This window comes from Calidris pugnax, unplaced genomic scaffold, assembly GCF_001431845.1.
Source record: "Calidris pugnax isolate Ruff unplaced genomic scaffold, ASM143184v1 scaffold39, whole genome shotgun sequence".
In the NCBI taxonomy this organism is placed as follows: domain Eukaryota; kingdom Metazoa; phylum Chordata; class Aves; order Charadriiformes; family Scolopacidae; genus Calidris; species Calidris pugnax.
The window spans coordinates 2160021-2179131 of NW_015090828.1; the positions used below are offsets into that span (position 1 = coordinate 2160021).

Below are 19111 nucleotides of genomic sequence, written 5' to 3' on the forward strand. Positions count from 1 at the left end.
AACATAAGACTAAGAATAGTTTCTCTTACAGGAGGTGATGTGTGTTCAACAGAATGGATGAGAGTATGTAGGCTGCAGATGCTGTACATGTTGGAGAAGAGAAAATACAGAAATGGACTGCTCTGCCACGCTTCAAAGCAGCAGTCACTGATCCTCTCTGGTCTGAGGCTAAAAACACTTTGTAGGTAGCACCTTCCTATTTGCTCAACGAAAGCTGGGACAGTTTCCCTTGGTAGCAAGCAGACTTGGAGGTTTTTGGGCAACACTTCAGACTCATCTGGTGAAGTCCTTTGTGCTCTTTTAAGCAAGCAGTTGGTTTAGCCTCTCTGAACTCAGAAATACAAGCGCAAGCTGAAAGGCAAAAGTGTAAACCATTTGAAACTGTTCCCCTGGGCAGGCAGCAGAGCTTCCCACCACCTGCTCCGTTTCCCCTCTGAGGGGTATTTGGTGTGCAGTGGTAAGTCTGCAAGTTTGTGTCGGTATCACAATAGCTGGAAGGCTTGGATTGTTGTAACAGCAGAGACCGAGTAGCAGCCTGCCTTTTCCAAGGAGAAAACAAATGGGGTGTCCAAGTAGCACATGCTTGAGGTGGATGATAAAGTTACACTGCAATTATCTATATTTAGAAAAATAAGTCTTTGTAAACACTCCTGTTGCCAATATTCTGCTGTAAACATTTCAGAAGAAAAATGTGTCTTTTTTGAGGTAGGTGTTGGCAGCAGCTGTAGTGCATTTGCATTCCAACACTTTTCCAGTTTAATTAAATGAACATAGCTGGAAACGTCAGTAGCCATCATGTGATGAGGTTCTCTTATGCAACTCGTCTCCAACTCACCTGGTTACTTTCCTTTTCTGTGTTCATTTTTTATATCTTGTCATGCACACAGGAAGAGAAGGCGATGGTTCTATTCAATGCTAAAAAAGGCATAAAAAATTCTTTGGGTATTGTCAGGGTTTAACCCCAGCCAGCAACTAAGCCCCACACAGCCACTCACTCGTTCTCACTCCTGGTGGGATGGGGAGGGAATTGGAAGGGTAAACGTGAGAAAAGTCGTGGGTTGAGATAAAGACATTCAATAGGTAAAGCAAAAGCTGTGCACACAAGCAAAGCAAAACAAGGAATTTGTTCACTGCTTCCCATCAGCAGGCAGGTGTTCAGCCATCTCCAGGGGAGCAGGGCTCCATCACTTCAAACATCCCCCCCTTCCTTCTTCTCCCCCCAGCTTTACATGTTGAGAAGGACATCACATGGCATGGAATGTCCCTTTGGTCAGCTGGGGTCAGCTGTCCTGGCTGTGTCCCCTCCCAGCTTCTTGTGCACCCCCAGCCTACTCGCTGGTGGGGTGAGGAGCAGAAAAGGCCTTGACTCTGTGCAAGCGCTGCGCAGCAGGAACGAAAACACCCCCGTGTTATCAGTGCTGCTTCCAGCACAAATCCAAACCAGCCCCAGACCAGCTACTGGGAAGAAAATTAACTCTACTCCAGCCAAACCCAGCACAGGTGTAAAGTCTTAGTAGGTTTGAGTTAATGTGTGCCAGTTTCTTAAGATTTATTTTATTTTTTACTTCACCTTTATGTTTAAGGAAGAAAGCCAGTTGGATGAGGCAGCTGCCATTTTAAGAGGCAGAACTGAGATGCACTCAGTGATGCGACTTTCCTTTTTTATTTTTCTCTTATCAACAAAAATATCCTAATATCAACAGAGTCATTCTTGAGGGGTGCGGAGAGGGAGATGATAGTTCTATGTTAACAGAGAAGCATGAGAAGACCTTGAGTGTAAATCTAAGAAATAACCATCTTAAAATTGGTGAAATTAAAATTGGTTTGGGGAGTAAAAAGCTTTAAAATGGTCAGAATAAGTAATAAGATTTTTTTGGCATGAGAGCTTTAACCATTTCTATAGAGTATAGAATTTCGATACAAATTAAAGGATTGATTCTGTGTCAACCAGCAAAAATGTTGATTTTAGAAGTACAAGATGGGGGCTCATGTCTGTATGTTTCAACTGTTTGAAAGAAGCCTGAGATCATAAAAACAACATCGATGCTCTGTTGTGCCATTCATTTATCTCTGCATCATTGACTGAACTGTAACAGTATTTTCTGAGAAGCTCAGCAGTGATGTGAACTAAAACCCTCACTAGAGTCGGAATGACTGAGGTGTGCCAATGGTGAGGCAGGGTGGTTTGTAAAGCACTTTGAAGATAATACAATCTGTAGCAAGTGGTGTTAGTGGTTTGATCCTCGAGCCTTTCTAATGTTAGCCTTGGCCAAAAAAAAAAAAAAAAAAAAAAAAAAAAAAAAGTGTCAGGCATTAGCAATCTTTACAATATTTGGATGTTGCTAGATAGGAATGTAGAGATAAGCTTTTGGAGCCAAAATTGGTAGATAAAGGCGTGACCTGATTTGGAAGGCAGCTTATCCAGTGCAAGAAACAAGCCAAATCCAAAACCTGAAATATGAAGCCTTTGAAAATGGGAGGGTAGGGAAGAGTGGCAATGTACATGCACCAGGGTGAAGCCTTCTGTCCTGCTGCACTTCCAAGTCTGAGCAGCTTCCAGGTACTGCTCCCAGCTCTTACGGCTGTGTAGCTCACAGTGTATTCTTGTATGTGAGACCCAAATCTTGCCAGAATAAGTTGTGAGAATTAGCTGCTGCCAAACCTAGACTTCTGCATTATTTGAGAGTCTAGAGTCTCAACTCTGCAGTTGATCTCTGCTTGAAGAACTTCTTTTCCTTTTTTTTTTTTTTAGTGCATGTTCTCTGAACCTTGATACTCTGTTGAATTTGATGGACTTCTTAATCTTGATTGTTAAATGGAAACTCTGTAGCAGACTTAATTATCCAGATAAAATAGATACTGAGAAGTTAATAATGAACTCGGAAATCTGCTGTTTAACCAGCTCTCCTGTTAATTATGTTAACAACACATTGGCAATTGTTTTGATATAAACACTCTAGGTTTGGTTTACCTTTTCACTTCCAGTTCACCGTTGTTTCAGCTGTGCTCTGTGCCTTTCCAAGTACCCAAAGGAGCACACAAGGTCACGTAAGGAGGCTGCTGTGAACCAGAGAACAACCACTGTACATCAGAGAATCCCTGTATACTGTAATACTCCAAGTGCTCCTTTTTAACTGGTGGGACACTCTCTTAAGCAGTTAGTGGCTTCCTGATTTTGTTGAGTAAACTGCTTCTCATAATAGGAAGGGCTGTTTCTTTTCATCCCTTGGAAGTGCAATACAAAGGCCAAATCTCCACCCATTCTGAACACAGCATTCCTTTCAGTCAACCTTATAAAAAGGCAAGGTTGTTGCTGGAGGCAGACCAGAACACGGCTTCAGCCTCCTTGAAGACATCTGACCAGTTGGAAGGATGAAGCTCCTGACATTTTGTGGCTTTTTGTTTATCCTTCTTTTGTGTCTCAATGCCTTTACTGCAGAAGGTACAGTATATTCTTCTAACACAACTGTCTCCTTCCGTTCTCTATTCTTTCCTTTTGTGGTACAAAATGCTTATTCTCTATGTTGATTTTTATTAAGGAAAACAAACAGTGCTTGACAACTGGAAAGGATAGAATTAATTTAGGAAAGGACTTGGTCTGCAGAACATGGTTGCACATCAGTGCTTTGGTTTGTGCAGTGGTGTTTCCTCTCTGTTACTGCCTGTTGCATGTAGTACAGCGTGATTAATTTTTACCTTAATCTGCATTCTGAAACCCGCTCCTCTGAAAAATTTCCAGTTATATTTTTCCAGTAGATAACTATCTGCCAATATAAAAATAATATATTTTCTGAATAGTGAGAAACACGTTAATGGAGAAAGTTTCTACCTTTATGAAACAAGGGAATATGAAACAGTCAGGTCACCAGAACTGGAGTAAATGTAAAGTTCTTTATAGAATAGTGAAACTGGTGAGAGTTGCTCTTCTGACCTTCAATCTGTCGTGACGGTTGTTTTTTTTTTACCACTGATACTCCCCACTTTAATTACTATATTACCTTGTAGCATCCAGTTACCATTTTGCAGTATTCCAAAGCGTACAAATTCATAGAGCAGTTTAAATCTTGAAAAGAGAGCTTTTTCCATCTGTCTATAGCCACATCTCTGGCGATGTTATTCGGGGTTTGCGGTTTAGTAGGATTTTAAAATTCAAAGGTGTAACTTTTAGAGTTACCTGTTCAGATTTGATGTTTGATATCATAAATCTCAGAGACCCACCATGATTGTTCTATGGTGTTTATTTTACAGAAGATGTAGCAAATGAGTATAAGGAAAAGCAAATAAGCTAAATGTCTAAAGATCAGGAGTAGGAGTTTTGCAGTGCATCATACTATCTACAAACCTCGTAAGAATCACTTTGTATGTAAATGCAAGCATGGAGGAACAGGTGGAAGATGTCTTTCAAACCCGTCAAGTCAGCTGCCAATTTTTCTCCTTTACTGGAGTCTCTTCTGCGTTTAGAAGTGTGCGCCAGAACAGCGGTAAGGGAAATGAGTGCTAGAGCAGTGTCATCATATGTGTGCCTGATCCCTTTGCATTTTCTGTTTATTCAGGTTTGCCAGGCACTTTGAGGGAAACCTAAGGAAGAGTGCAAAAGAAGTTGGGGAATATCTAGATGTGTCTTCAGAAGCCTGTCCATTAAGGACAGGAGACAACAGCAGTAAATAAAGCCCAAATGAATACACACAGGATTCTAAAATAGTATTCCCTTTTGTTAACGTGATGGGGAGGAGATGTGCGAAGGAAACTGTCCCTTATCGATAAACAAACTGATGGGAAAGTAGACATGCCTGGGTATGCAAGATGAATGTAGTTTTTGTGTAAAATCTGTTACATCAGAATGAAATTATGGTGACAAGACACCTCAAACTTCTTGGATGCTTGAGCAGCCACCATCACTAGCCTTGGCTGTAGAATTGGGCCACAGGGATTTCCAGAAACGTTGAGCATATGTGAGATTTTTTGATGAGAAATCACCTGCCTCTGTCCTTTCTGCTCCACCTCTGTTCCAGAGTCAACCTTCCTTCTCCCTTTATTATGTCCAGCACATAACGTGTCAAGTGCAATCAACAGCTCACTTATTTTGGTCTACTATAGAGGGAGTAAATTAAATGCCTTTGCTCATCCAAAGCAATTTATTCTACCCTCCTGCGCATACGGACACAGAGATACTATTTTTTCCTCTTGGTAATCTTTAATATTTTCACTGAGTGATGTAAGTCTAAAAAGAGTGAGGAGTCTCTTTCTTAGGTTTAGGCAGCTGGAATTTGCAGCTTGGATTGTCGGCCAACATGTGACATCTTCACACTGTATCTGGCATATTTACTAGTGATGGAAAAGAACAAATTCTTGTTCCATGTTAGGGACAAAGTACAAATGTAAAAATCAGTCATGATGATCCTTTGTTTCACAGATCTCTCTGTTCAAGGATTTCAGCGGTAATCAAAATGTCGGTGGACTCTAATCTGTTTGCTGTATTATATGTGCACCTATATGCAGTATCTGTTTTCACTGGTAATGTATTATTTTTCACCCTTAGGTCGGAAACCTAAAAAAATCTGCTGCTCAAAGCTGCCCAAACTCAACAAAAAAGCACATAAAGGTAATAAGATTTACAGTTTCGTTATATTAATTAAATAATCATTATAGATAAATTATAGCACTTCAAGGTTTTTCCACATGCAAACTTTACGGAATTTTCTGTGCAGGTGAATATTATCTTCGTTGTACCACTGAGAAATTGTTCTCTTTTCTCAATCAGCACATTGAGTGTTTGGATTGGGAAGAAATAAGAGAATCCATTTAATGCTCACAGTGTAAAACAATCAAGAGAGATACGATATCATCTGATCAAAGCATGAAGTGTTCGTATCAGTTCCTACTTTGTAGAAGGTTTTACTCTTGTTTTAAGGGCACTGACTAGAGCAAGTGAAAGGGGAGGGCCACCCTGTAGTCTTTTGAGACCATTTATTCTAAGGGGAAATACGGAAAACTCATAGTCTTCAAAGTGAGGGCAAAGCATTTTCTTGCTTTTTAAATTAGCCACATTCTGGATGGGAGTTTCAAATGATACAATTGTCCTTTTAGAACCTTCGCTGGTATTTTTCTATCCCTGTTTTCTGACTGGTAGTGAACTGGTAGTCAGATGCAAGTACATCCAGCTACAAGCTCAGTATTTCCTGTCTGTGTACCTTTTTGTTTATTTAAAACACCCTGTGTACCTGCACAAAGCTGCAACCAGCTTCATTTGCTTAGCTCTGGAACAAGATAATGCAAGGAGGGAGTAAGTCAGCTGGGAGTTAATTTGGCTTCTTGTTCAGCTGCGCAATGGAAGAATTAAATGTCATTTTCCAGTTCTCGTTAGACCTACTGTTGATAGCAAAAGAAAGATTTCATGCAGAAAGAATCAGTGTTTCTTAAAGCAGTTATTGGTATTTCTGCCATCATATCAGTGCTTTCCCTGTGTAAATATTACAGTTTTATCTTTTGGCAGTCTTGTCCACTTCCATAAATCCTTATTATGGTGATACGGCACCATCACTAGTCTGAAAGCACTCAGTTTGCTTCTTTCTGTATGTTCATAATATATCCCTGGTTTCAGTGAGATCCCAGTGAAAAAAAAACCTAAACCGTACAAGTCTAGGATAAAAGGATTAGTATGCTCCTTAGGATAACAACATTTTAAATCTTAAAAGTTTCTGAATTCATTAAAATGGCTAGCTGATAACTTTAATTAAACTTTAAAGGAAATTAATTTGATCAACAATAGTCTATTTCCTACTTACTTATTTAGCCATTTTTAATCTTTTCATCATAAAATTACCAATTTGAAGTTCCCAGTGAATTCATTCCAGCTGGTAAAGTACCTTAAATGCTTTGTTCCTTTTTATGTTTAGGTAACCCAGGTGGAAATCCTTGTGTTTCTCTGCAGTTTTCCTTTAGCTGATGACATTTGTTCCCTTCCAGTCTCCCTGTGCTTTGTTTTATAGACATCCCCACTGGTATTGTGGCAGTGAACACAGTGCAGATGTATGGCTGTGGGACAGGGGTTTGTAGCTGTTCGGGGCTCCTTTCTTATTTAATTGGCAGGTGTAATAACGACTGAGAATTTCAGCTATAAACGATCCACAGAAACAATTGTCAGCTCCCAACCCATCCAGAAGGACTGGGGAATGCAATGCTGAATGCACAGAGGTGGCACTTGTCACTCTTGGCCTGAGACAGACCATGTGTACTAGCTGGCTGAACCAAAGTACTGAGATTTCATGCCATGAGCATAGCTATTGCTTTTCAATCTGAAGTACCTTCTACTATTGGACAAAACAGCAGGTATTCCAGGCGTTTTTCATGCAACAGCCATGAAATCTCTCTGATAAAAAGTGCTTCCAAAGAGAATGTTCCTTTGAAAGCAGGGTGCTGTTTCCATGGGGAGGATGGAGTGATATTAGTCTTGCAGAGTAAGGGAAAGTACTAGGCTGAGGGGGAGAAAGAAGTACAAAGGAAGCACTCCATTAAAACTTGCAAATTCACAGCAAAGATCCCCTACAGAGGGAATCTGAATGCTTTCCTCTGTTGCAGACCCAATAGTACTTGATGATCTTTGCTTGTCCCCTGTTAGACTCTGCCCTGGTTCTCTGAGCACTCCAACCTGTTTACTGTAGCCGTGTCTTTTTTAGGTCAGGGATTGCTGTTTAATTGCTTTTGTACAGGGCACACCTGCCTGCTGTGCACGGCTGCTTGTCTCTCTTACAAATCTGCTTATATGAAAATGCTTGATCTGAATCAGTTTCGACTCTTACCAAGAGGCAGATCGTGTGCAGTTCTGGACTGGCTTTGCACACTGGTGGCTTGGTTTTGTGTTGTTGCTGTTGTGAGATAGTAATCTCACAACAGTGAGACTCGTGCTTCCATGTTGCTGCCTTTTCTAACAGAGTGTTACTTGCTTTATACTGTCTGCAGGCAAGGCACCCTGGCTGTTCTTGGGTGTTACTCTGTGCTGTTCTTTGTGCAAGGCTTGTGCCCGGGGGCAGCGGCAGAGGCACTCAGAGGCTGAGACAGTGTGGCTTAAGGAGGGGGATAATTTAACCATACTGGCTACTTCTTTTGAAGCAAAACCACTGATTTCCTAGAATGTTGTTCTTCCATCAGAAACAATTACTGCTCCAGAAAGCAAATGTTTCAAGCTGATGTCTGCTTGTGGCTTCTCTCTGGGAAAGATGGTGAATGTGATGATATTAAGGAGAAGATACTGTGTAATGTTGTGGGACTCAAGCACTAGAGAGAGTGTAGTTCTGCTCCTGTGTCTATGAAGACCTTCATCTGACTGTGGAAACTTCTAGAAGCACCAGTCAGGTGTTCAGTGATTGTGCAGCCTAAGTAGAGGGAAAAAGAGATGCTGGGAATGGGAGATCTCCAGCAATCTCACGGAGAGAAGAAAAAGCAAAATTCCCGTCACATCACTTTTTATTTTCAGATCACTGATAATCTAAGCCTGCCCATACAAACACACTGCTCAGCTTCAGGTGTTACAGTTTTGTGCCATTCTCCACACCCCTAACTAAACATGTCTCCATTTTCTCTCCTTTTCATCTTTGTTTTACAGGTATAAATTTCAAAAAGACTCCAATGGAAATAAGGAAATACTGCAAGCCTTGTGCTCAGCCAGCCCCGCCCATGATGGTTCCTGGACCCCTCCCACAGTTAAAATGAGTAGACCCAGAGCAGGGTGAAAAGCATCGCCTGCCAGCGCATCTCACAGTTCTTTACTTGGTTGAGGGCCCTCCTTTCACAGATAGGACATGAGTGTAAATTACTTTTATTTTTCATTTGGGAAAGGCTTCAGTCAGTACTGTTTATTCATTCTCTCAGGCTCCTTTATCTTGTTAACATTAGCCTGGCAGCTAAAGACTCGGGCAAAACTGCATGGCTGCCACCTGACTTTGTGTCAGTTGCATATTCCTCTGCACCCAACAGGGATTTAGCTCCTCAAATAAGAGAAACAGAATTGCTGGCTGAATCACTTTGGTTTGCATTTTTGGATTGCCTATAAAAAAAAGGTGGGGAAGGGCTGATGTTACTGTTTCTAATTATCAGTATATATGCATATTTAACCTTTTCTATGAATGATTTATTTCATACTGACAGAAGGATTTTGTTTGTAGCTAGGCACATGATGATTCTCCCCGCAGTCTTTGCTCTCAGTGCTTGAAATCCTCTTGGAAGTTAATTTCATCATTCGGAAAGGGCTGAGAAACTACATAAGCAGGTTGATGAAATAGTGGTAAAGGACCAGATTCAAGTACAGTGGTAAGCTCTTCAATATCTCAGCTAGGGCTTTTAAATCTGGCTTTAAAAGCAAAGGGGCCTGTTCTTTAACGTCCTAGAAGATTGTAGTCAGGTGGTTATACACAGCATACTGAAAAGGTGTTAAGGCTAATCAGATTAAACCTCTTTCTCCTGAAGCCAGAAGACAGCTGTTCTTTTAAGACACCTGGGTCATGTGATCACCTCAATAAACAAAACTTACTGGAGGATAAAATAAATGCTAAGAATGATATCAAAGGGCTGAATAACAGAGAAACTGAAGCACCCTCTGCTGACATCATTAGCGGTGATTGGGTCTTCACTCATGTATCCTCTGTCCTTTCCTAACTGGCCCCTGCTTATGCTGCTATTTTGCTACCTGGGGTGAGTCCTTAAACCAGAAAAACCTGGATGTTCAGAAATTTGTTTTTTTATTACTAGTGAATATGAGGAGGAGTAGAAAGCTCTTCTGCTGTTGGGCAAGCTGCAGATTGCTAATAGTAATTTTTCCCTTAGTACTCAAGTACTGCTTCTCTTAACATAACTTCCAGTGAGATAGAAATAGACTACTTCAGAATTTGGGAGGGTTGAATGGGGGCAGTCAGAGGCCTGTTGTAACCCACACAGACAAATGCAGTTCCCAAGGATTGAGTTTATGGGCACTTGCATGTGGCAACGTTTCTGTCATACTGAGCAATTGAACCAATTCCTGGGTCTTCTGTGTGCTTGTTATTACTTTATTTTCTTATTGCTTTTGAGATGAGATAGATCTGACTCTCAGCTTCCCATTTTTGAAGAGCTGACCATGCATAGCATTTTTATATCAAGGATAAAGGAGCTGCCAATCCTTCTCTCAAGATCTGAGTTAGGAGGTTGGTGAAGGAGCTGTGTTTGATTGTTCTGCTGCTGATCACTAGGCAAATATATTTTATTTCTATTTTGGCTTTTGTAGCTCACAGAAGGAATGTGTAGAATACAAATGATAAGTAAATGTAAAAAGCATTTTTGGTATTAAATGTGTTTGCAGCAGAGTTTTACTCTGTTGACTATGGCCATGTGTGTTTACAGCTCTGTGTAACGCATTGATATCAGCTATGAAGATTCTGTTCTCTAATGTGATCTTAAGCCCATTTCTCTTGTATCTGAAAAATGCTCTGTGATTTTTCTCTTTGCCCTACACCATCCAACCAGTGTGCTCCACAGTCTCCGATCTTCCTGCAGGCAAAACCTGCTCTCTGATAGCAAAATATAAGCCCCAAAGACCACTAGCACAATTATAGAAATATTCTGAGTATCTGGGGGGATGCAGGGACATCATCCAATGCACCTGAGTATTTTTACTCAGTTTCCCAGACAGGCCTCAACCAAAGGTTGAGGGCTATTCAAGTTAAAAATGTTACTTGTGTGAGTTTCTGGTCTTGACCAAACAAACTTAAAGCGGCAATAATCAAATTATTTCAGCATGGATTGTGGCTGCTGCCCAAACATGCTTTTTTGCCTCATCAAGAGGTATGGGGATGTCATGTGTCAGCCCCTGAAGGTGATTCCTCAACAGAGTTTGACTTTTATGTACCAGGCCACGTTCCCTTGTGGTAGAACAGAGCTACCATCTGATCATGTCTTCACTTACAGGCGTCTGTTCTTCCTTTTGTTTTCTTTTCACTTACATGTATATTTGTTTGGCATTACCTGAGGGGAGACATTTGCTCAGTGGCTTTTCAAAGTACACAAGCTGCATGCTTATATAAAGTAGTAAATTTAGCTTGTCCAAGCTGACAAATGCATTTGTTTGTATCTTGTGTTTTTGTGTGCATTCGGCTGTCAAGCATGAAAATTGCACAGCCTTGAAGTTCCAATAAAGATGTTTCTGAAGTATTTCTATGCCTGCCAGAACAGATGTTGGATCCTGGTCTGACCTTGTCAGCTAAGTGAGCCAGGTGGCGTTTTGCTTTGTTTAGAGCTTAATGCCACCAGCCAGCACCAAATTACAGAATCATAGGGGTTGGAAGGATCTTTGGAGATCATCTAGTCTAACCCACGTGCTATGACTATGAATTGTCAGGAGCACAGGAGAAATTATTCGTGCTGACAGGGATTTCTGGGGCAGAGAGAGGTTTTGGTGTCTCTTCGTTCAAAGTGGGTATTAGAAGAAATAAAATTGTGTATTCTTTATACAAAATGTAACTCCAAAAGGTGTAATGGGGACTCTTGCTCTTTGACCTTTTGCCCTCTAGACTGTGTGGCCCACAACTGATGCAAAGGCCCACATATAGTTGAAGAGGTCAAGATTTTAGCTCTGGAGAAGGTCTATTTATCCAAATTATGGACTACCATGGCAATTTCTTGTGATGGCACTTGCCAAGGAAAACCAAATTCCTGCATGGGTAACATCATCTCAAATGATAAATTCAGGTGGAACATAAAAGCAGAGGGACGAACACTTCCTGTTGTAGATTTCTGTATTATAAGTTAACTCTTGCCGAAGCTGAGTGGAAGACGCCTGGTGACTTCAGTGTTCATTGGATCAAGTCTGGAGATGTGTTGCCTGATTCTCTTTTGGCTGACATTACCACTTACTACCACCTCATGAATAGTTTTAGCAAAGTATTCTCAAAGGGTGAACACCGATCGGCTTCATATCTAGCTTTCACTGAAGTTTGTTCTGAGAAGAGTTTGTCCAAAGCTTAGCAATGACTCTTCTCTTGTAGGCTGAAGGTGAGGGGAAAACTCTCAGTCTTTTTTGCCTCAGATCAACCAGTTCATATTAGATGTGAGTAGTTGTCTCTATCACAGCTAATTTTTCTGCAGGACTCATCAAGTATTTTTTAAAATACTGGTGGGGAACAAAGAGAGCTCTCTAGTCCTACATTAAGTGACATGAGCAAGGGTGTTGATTCCAACCCGTGTATGTCTGTGGTTTCCAGTAGCCCTTCAGTATTATAAGAGTTATGGCAGCCATAACATACGTTGTTTTTGAACACACAACTGTCTCCTCATGCTTTGTCTTTTGATCTTAGAGCAGGGCTGTCAGCACAGAAGGAATTCCCCCAAATTACTGCTGTTTTCAGTGTCTCAGTGGTGGGATTCTCTGCCAAAAAATTTGAGTGTCTGGATATGGATTTGTCCAAGTCATCATTCAAGCCTTGTGCCAACGCATGTTTATGTGTTAAAGATGCACTGACTGTGAATATCTTCAGGTGTGAGAGATTTAATTCCACGTTTTCAGGCTGATCTTCCACAAGGGAGTGGCGAAGGCCAGAGATTTGCTGTGGGATAAGCACCTTATATTCACAATGCCATCTGGTCATCCTCTGAAAGCATCATCAGAGAAATCAGGTCACTAAGTGCCTATGAGAGATCCTAAACTGAACATGACTTGTCCATCTTCTGCAGCCTGACACAATCTCAGTGATCTCTGTAGTCGTAAGAAGCTGTCATACCAAGTCCAGTTTCTGTCAGAGACTCAGGCTGCACCCGGGATATTCAAGAGCCAGTTAGTCCCTGCTGGCAGTACAGGTGATGATCTAAACCTGATATTTGAGGCATTCAAGCCCAAACATCCAAAAGTCTAGCGTATGCAAAAATGTTTGTTCAAAAGATGCTTGTGGTTAGCTGCCTGCCAGTCACTTGTAGATTCTTAACTGTATTAATGTTCATTTGCATTTGTGATAAGTGTAGTGCAGTCAAAGCAACTAATATATCCTGGCTAATAGGATCTCCAAGTACAGAAGCTAAATGGCAACAGGGTTTCCCTCACCTGACAGTCAAGATGGTACATAGAACTTAGGTCAGTGAAGAAGAGTGGTTTTCTGCTGGGTTCTGTGGTGGTGTTTGGTCATCAGCACTGATCCCAACCTCAGCGGGCAAAAAGACATATTCCCGAGGCACCATTTGGTTGGTCTGTAGCCAATACAGCTTGCCTCGTCTCTGTAGCACGTTCTTAAAATTGGCTCCCCAAACTGAAGTGCACTGGAAAATGCTGCCTTTGCTAGGTGGGTTCTCATGGCAAAACTTCTGGTTTACATTGTCGCAGAGCCCTGTGTCACAATCGGTGCCAGCTGTGTGGTGTGTTCACTGAGCAATGCTAAAACCTATTTGCATCCCCAATTTTCCCCAAGAGATTGTGAATGAGGTAATGCAGCAGTGTCTGCAAGTCCCTCTTTAAAGTGTTCTTTCCAACTTGCTGGCTTTCCAGTTGTTAACTTTTCATTACTTGGCAAACAATAAACAATGGCAATTGTCACTGGGTTCTTATCTTGAAGTCGTTTGAATGTATCAACGTTGAACAATTCAGCATTCTCCTTTGCCTTAGTTACATATATACCAATGTATACTGCTGCTTTCTTCTGCAGAAATCTTCAGGTGAGTAGTTGATGAAAAGAGAGAATAAAAAAAATATCTGAGCTGAAGTTATGTCTAGCAAAGCACTATGTGAGTGGTTGACCTTAACCTTGTCGACTCCACCTTTGATGATCTTTGAAAGAAACTTCCCTAGATTTCCACCAATTTAAGTCACAACTCAACAGTTGTGAAAACAGATCCTTAAGTGCGGGAAGTCAACCTGCTCTTTATAATTTTGTTATAAAATGTGCTTTGCACCTTTTCCTGTCTATTGAACAAAACTTTCTTTCTGCTTCCTTCCCCAACTTTCTTTCCATGCTTTCTTCTGTTCCTAGATGTGATTTTACAGTTTTTTGAAGCCAGGTCTTCCTTATCAGCTGTTCTCACTGACTAGACAAGTCATCTTTTGTCTCTTGGTATGGTGGTCTCCCATCCATTCTCTGTCTATGTGGGATCTTATCTCACAGAAATTCTTCTGCTAAGTTCCCTGAAGTTTTTCTGCTTGTGCTGAGCTGTTTTAATTTGGCTCCATGAATTTCTGTCCATGAGACTGACTGGAGTGCACATTGTTAAAAAGACATGATATAAAGTGGTTCTGCATTGCATTTGTTGTTTCCAGACATTATTTTTATACCAAGGACAGTTTCAGTAACAGGATCTGAGCATCTCTATTTCAAGGCACCATATAACCACCTTAAAGTCACAGTACGAGTAGGGACTTTTCTGTCTCTTTATTTGTATTTCAGCTTTCACTGCAATAACTTTGGATCATGTCATCTCAGTTACCAGATGTGGAAGTCTGTTCCAGAGATTTTATTCATTCCTCAAATTAAGATCTGTTGTTGAGATTCTTGCTATGTAGTTCTATTGATTTATTTTACTGACGGATTGTTGTAAAAAAAAATTTAAACAAAAGCAGTACTTTGAGATAAAGTACTTGAAGGTGTGGTAGGAGACAGTAAGAGCACAGAGCTCATATAGGTAGAGCTAGTGGGCATGAATTTGGCTAGAGCCAACCTCTGGGCTCTAGCCAGGTTAAACTACTTGTTTTGAGAACCAACGTACGTGCAGGACTATTGACAGTAGAAATCTCTCCACGCAGATGCTAGATAGTTGCTGAAAATTGTAACGGAGTGATAGTCCCACTTGTTTTTGAGGTAAGGTAAATTACCTCAAAGCTGAGTATTTAAGCCTTTTGTTATAGATAAAAAAATTATTGAAATATACCTTGCTTTATTGAAACATACCTTTCCTTAATATAATAGGTTAAGGACAAGCACTGCTTTGGTGTGAGTCTGCCTGGATACTCAGATTTCCTCTTGCTACTGTAATCAAAGGCAAAGGCTGAGATATACCCTGGCCAGTTAGGTCTCCCAGATCCTAATGAGGTAAGTACCTCAGCACTTAGTTCAGTTTGAGGGTTGCTGAGTTGTGGGATTCTCTTCTGAGACAGGTTAAGGCACACACTTACATTCTCAAGAGAGGTCATAGGAAGACCCGTTTGCAACCACGGTGCTACGCATTTACCCGAGTAAAATCCAAAGACTGTGGCAGCCCCTGTGGCTGAAATGCTGCTGTGGTCTAGAGCTGATCTCTACCAAGGGCTTTAGTTCACCTGCAGTCTGCATTCATGCCATTCCTCTACTGAAGAGCTGATTTTGGTTAGACATGGCAGTGGAAGAATGGTGTTTAATTTTCATACATCCCCTGGTCCAACAAGTCACGTTACTGCCTTGTAAGCAGGGCTTATATTCGGTGGTGTCCATGGCATGCACACCAGCCAGAAGATTTATGGGGACAACACAGACATTTCCTTGCTCTGCCTTGACAAGTCTTGTTATTTTTCTCAGCCACACCAAGTAAGCTATAAAATTTTGATTCCTTCGTTATTCACACCTCAACTCTGAGTTATATGTACAATTTTTACAGGCAAAACAATACACAACACTAGTTCTTCCATAAATAACTTGGACTGTCTGTGTGCTGCTAAATGGCATCCTTCACATAGATCTGTGTCATGCTTCATGGCACCACATCCATCAGAGATCATGCTGCTGAAGTAAATGTAGGCTATCTAAATATACCTGGATATTCTAGGGACTATTTGTTCTTCTCCTATCCCTGTCAAAGAATAAAGAGGGGAGTGATATGTAGCTTCCAAAGAAGCAAGGTTACTGAATTGTAAATGGATTTTGCAGCGGTCTTTAAAAGCCTCTAAGCAAGTAAAATGGCTTAGCAGGAACTTTAATTACTTAGCAGCAAATGTTCTCTTTTCCCCAGTTACCTGTAGCACCTTTATTGCAAACACTATAAAATGTTCTTTGGTAGACCACAACCAGGAAAAGCTGTATCTGAGATGAAGCATTGGGAGTTGTTCTTTTTCCCAGGAATTCCCCAAGCCTTCTCTGCTGCCACCCACAGCAAATGACAATAACTTATGATAAATCATGCAAGCAAGTGCTCCAAGAATTTTGTTTTGCAGACTGGCATTTTTTTCCTGAGGGGGTGAAAGCACTATCTCTTTACGCATCTGGAAAATACCCTCCACAGTTTGTTGGGAAGCACTTTGACATTTGTTTGAAAGTCACTGTGAAGTGCTAAAATTGCTAGATGTTTGGTGTCTGCTCTCCCTCTGTTTTCCTCCCATTGTCATTTCTTAATTCTTTTGGAGACAAGGACATAATGGCTGTGGTTCTCTCATGACAGTGTTGTATGAAACTGTAGCATGGCATTAAAGGTATTGTGGTATGTGAAATAACAGGGCTGTCTGACCACACAGAATGGTGTTATTCAGGTTTTAAGACCACTTTGTCCTAAGGAGCCCTGGGTTCTTCCTGTTCCAAAACCATTACCTTGTTGTGTTTGTTCTGCTACTTGGGTAACTTGTATTGGTTCCTGATGCAGTACAATGAGTCATTTCTCATGGTTTGTGCCTAGCAGAGATGCTATCAGAAGTCTAGTAAACTGGGGCCCACAGAGAATAAAAATTGGTTTTGAGATATGTGTGGACTTTGGCATTTAAAACACTTCCCTAGCAAGAGAAGATTCTGGTCTGACTCAGCTGTATCAGGAGTTAGGGACAGGAAAATCTGACATTGTTTTGTGCTTTATGAAGTATTGACCATATATAGCTCCGTAATTTGGTCTCAGTCTTTGCATGCTTAAACAACAAAGTGAGTATTTCCTCAGCAGGATGGGAAACAGAGTTTTTCTCCCTAAGAAGGGCTCAAGGGGATCCATGTTTGTGTTCCCCCTGAAATTTTCAGTTTCTATGTGGAATAATATTAAGCACAGTATTTACGTAAAAAATTAAAATATTTCAGATCTGAATATGGTTCTACTGCGATATGAACGTTTTCCAAAGACAGAAGTTGAAAATGTTTAAGGTCAAAATCTGATTTCCATATTAGAAAAAATGATGATGAATGAAAATTTTTTGCTCATACTAATAATTAAGATACTTTGTCAAAGCCTAATTTTACCATGTGAGTCTTAATTTATAAGCTCTCCCATTTATTTATAGACACAAAGCAAAAGTAGACACATAGCAAAATATAGGCACATAACAAAAGTAGATCATTGCATACACTTTTAGACAGTGTATGCGCTATAGATAGAATCTAAAAGTGTATGCAAGTCTTAAAAACGACAAATAAGCCAAACCAAAAAAATTGCCTTCTGACACTGAGAAGTAACCAAGTATCAGAAAACCTAGCTCTTGAAAGAAAATTAAGCCTTCTAGTTACGTGATTTTTGCCAGCATTTTCTGCATGAAGGAGGAAAATAATGTGCTATATCTCACCTGAAGAAACTGCAGTTTGTGTGCAAGCTTTAATGATTTGTTTACCCAAACTTTGTCCCAGAATTTCAACAGAGCCAGCCACGTTAGGTGCTTCTGTTCTTGTTATCCAAGTTAGAACACTCCAAGGAGTTTCAAGTTGACATAATGCTTGTGGTAAAATGCTCATAGCCACCTCTCTAAATTTTGGTTTTCCTTTCCATGAATGAGGAATGTTTTTCTTCATGGCATGTGTTTTATCAGAGTAGATGTAAGGAAGAAATTTTTTACAATGAGGTTGGTGAAACACAGGAACAGATTGTCCAGAAAGGTGGTAGATGCTCCAACCCTGGAAACATCCAAGATCAGGCTGGACAGGAGCTCTGAGCAGCACGCTTAGTTGAAGGTGTCCCTCCCCATTATTGCAGGGGGGTTGGCCTGGATGACCTTTAAAAGTCCCTTTCAACCCAGACCAATTCCATAATTCTATCCAGGGTTTTACCATTCTCTTGCATACTGCTGAGGTTTAGTGGAGCTGCTCAGAGGAGCTGCAACACAAAAAAGTGCGTGTGGACAGCTGAGTTATAGCTCATGTTCTCTAAACTCCTGAAACCAAACAGTACAGTATTACTTTCAGCTTTCTATTACTGAGCAGAGAGAGGTTTATAAATGTGACCAAGATCATTAATGATCAAATCACTATCTTATAATGACTTTAATGTGAATTTAATGGTCTTGGGCTGATTATTTATAGACTGTCTGTGACAGAGATGAAAACTGAACTTAGACCCCTGTGAGTCAGAACTGTAACAATGAGAACATTCTCCTTGCAGATGTGAAAGTGTTAAACTCAATTCAATTAGTAACAAGAGAATAACACGGTGAGAGGGAAAAAGAGGTGTTCATTGGTGTGCATTTGAATCTTGCACGACTATAAAAAATTCAAAGTCATTTTAACAAATTTGCATATCCCGAATGATGGGAGTGGGCTGTGGAGAGATGCATAAACTCTTACATAGAAGGTGGCGTGTTTGTTCTGGCAACAGGGAGGATCAGAGTTTGGTGATCATGGCCACAAGCTCAAGCATATGTTTCTGATTAGATTTAACCACCGAAACCATGGGGTTGTTTCTGTTCTGCTGTTCCTACTGTACTGTGAATCTGCTTCTCTCTTATAGCTGGTAATTCAAAACAGAGAGATAGTGACAGATGGTAAAGACATCTGAGGGACTTCAGGCTCTTCTCTCCTGCCCTCAGACTGGCTCAGGTTCCTGCAGATTCCCCAGCACTGCCCATAGTTTCTCTCAGCAGCCAGACAGAGACATGGTGCTGTGCTAGGAAAATGCCAAGCATAGCTTGTGTAAAATTCTTCACCACCAAAATGGACTTCACCATCTGAAATGGACTTCAGCAGTTGTTGCTGGATTTTCATGATCACTTGTACTCTGTAGTCATGGAAGTTGGTGGAGAGTGGTGATGTGCCCCAGTTATAAATCATCTCCCAGTCCTCTGGGTTGAGATTTTGAGGGGAAGGAGTGATGTGGTTTGGACAGGTGAGTGTTGTGTTTTCTGTCGTTTGTGGTGGGATCTGCACATTTAACTTGGTCTCAACTCTGCTTATACTGGCTCAGCTCTGCTGAAACAAAGACCCAGGTCCCAGCCAGAGAGGAAGCATCCAAACAACTAGTG

General features: G+C 40.9%; 1 long non-coding RNA gene across 1 annotated transcript; it reads left to right on the top strand.

Moving 5' to 3' along the window:
* The first annotated feature begins 3286 nt into the window (after positions 1–3286).
* Positions 3287–11178, top strand: LOC106886990. The gene is made up of 3 exons (XR_001411773.1): positions 3287–3442; positions 5540–5602; positions 8603–11178. It is a non-coding gene; the product is annotated as an uncharacterized LOC106886990 (long non-coding RNA).
* The last annotated feature ends 7933 nt before the right edge of the window (positions 11179–19111 follow it).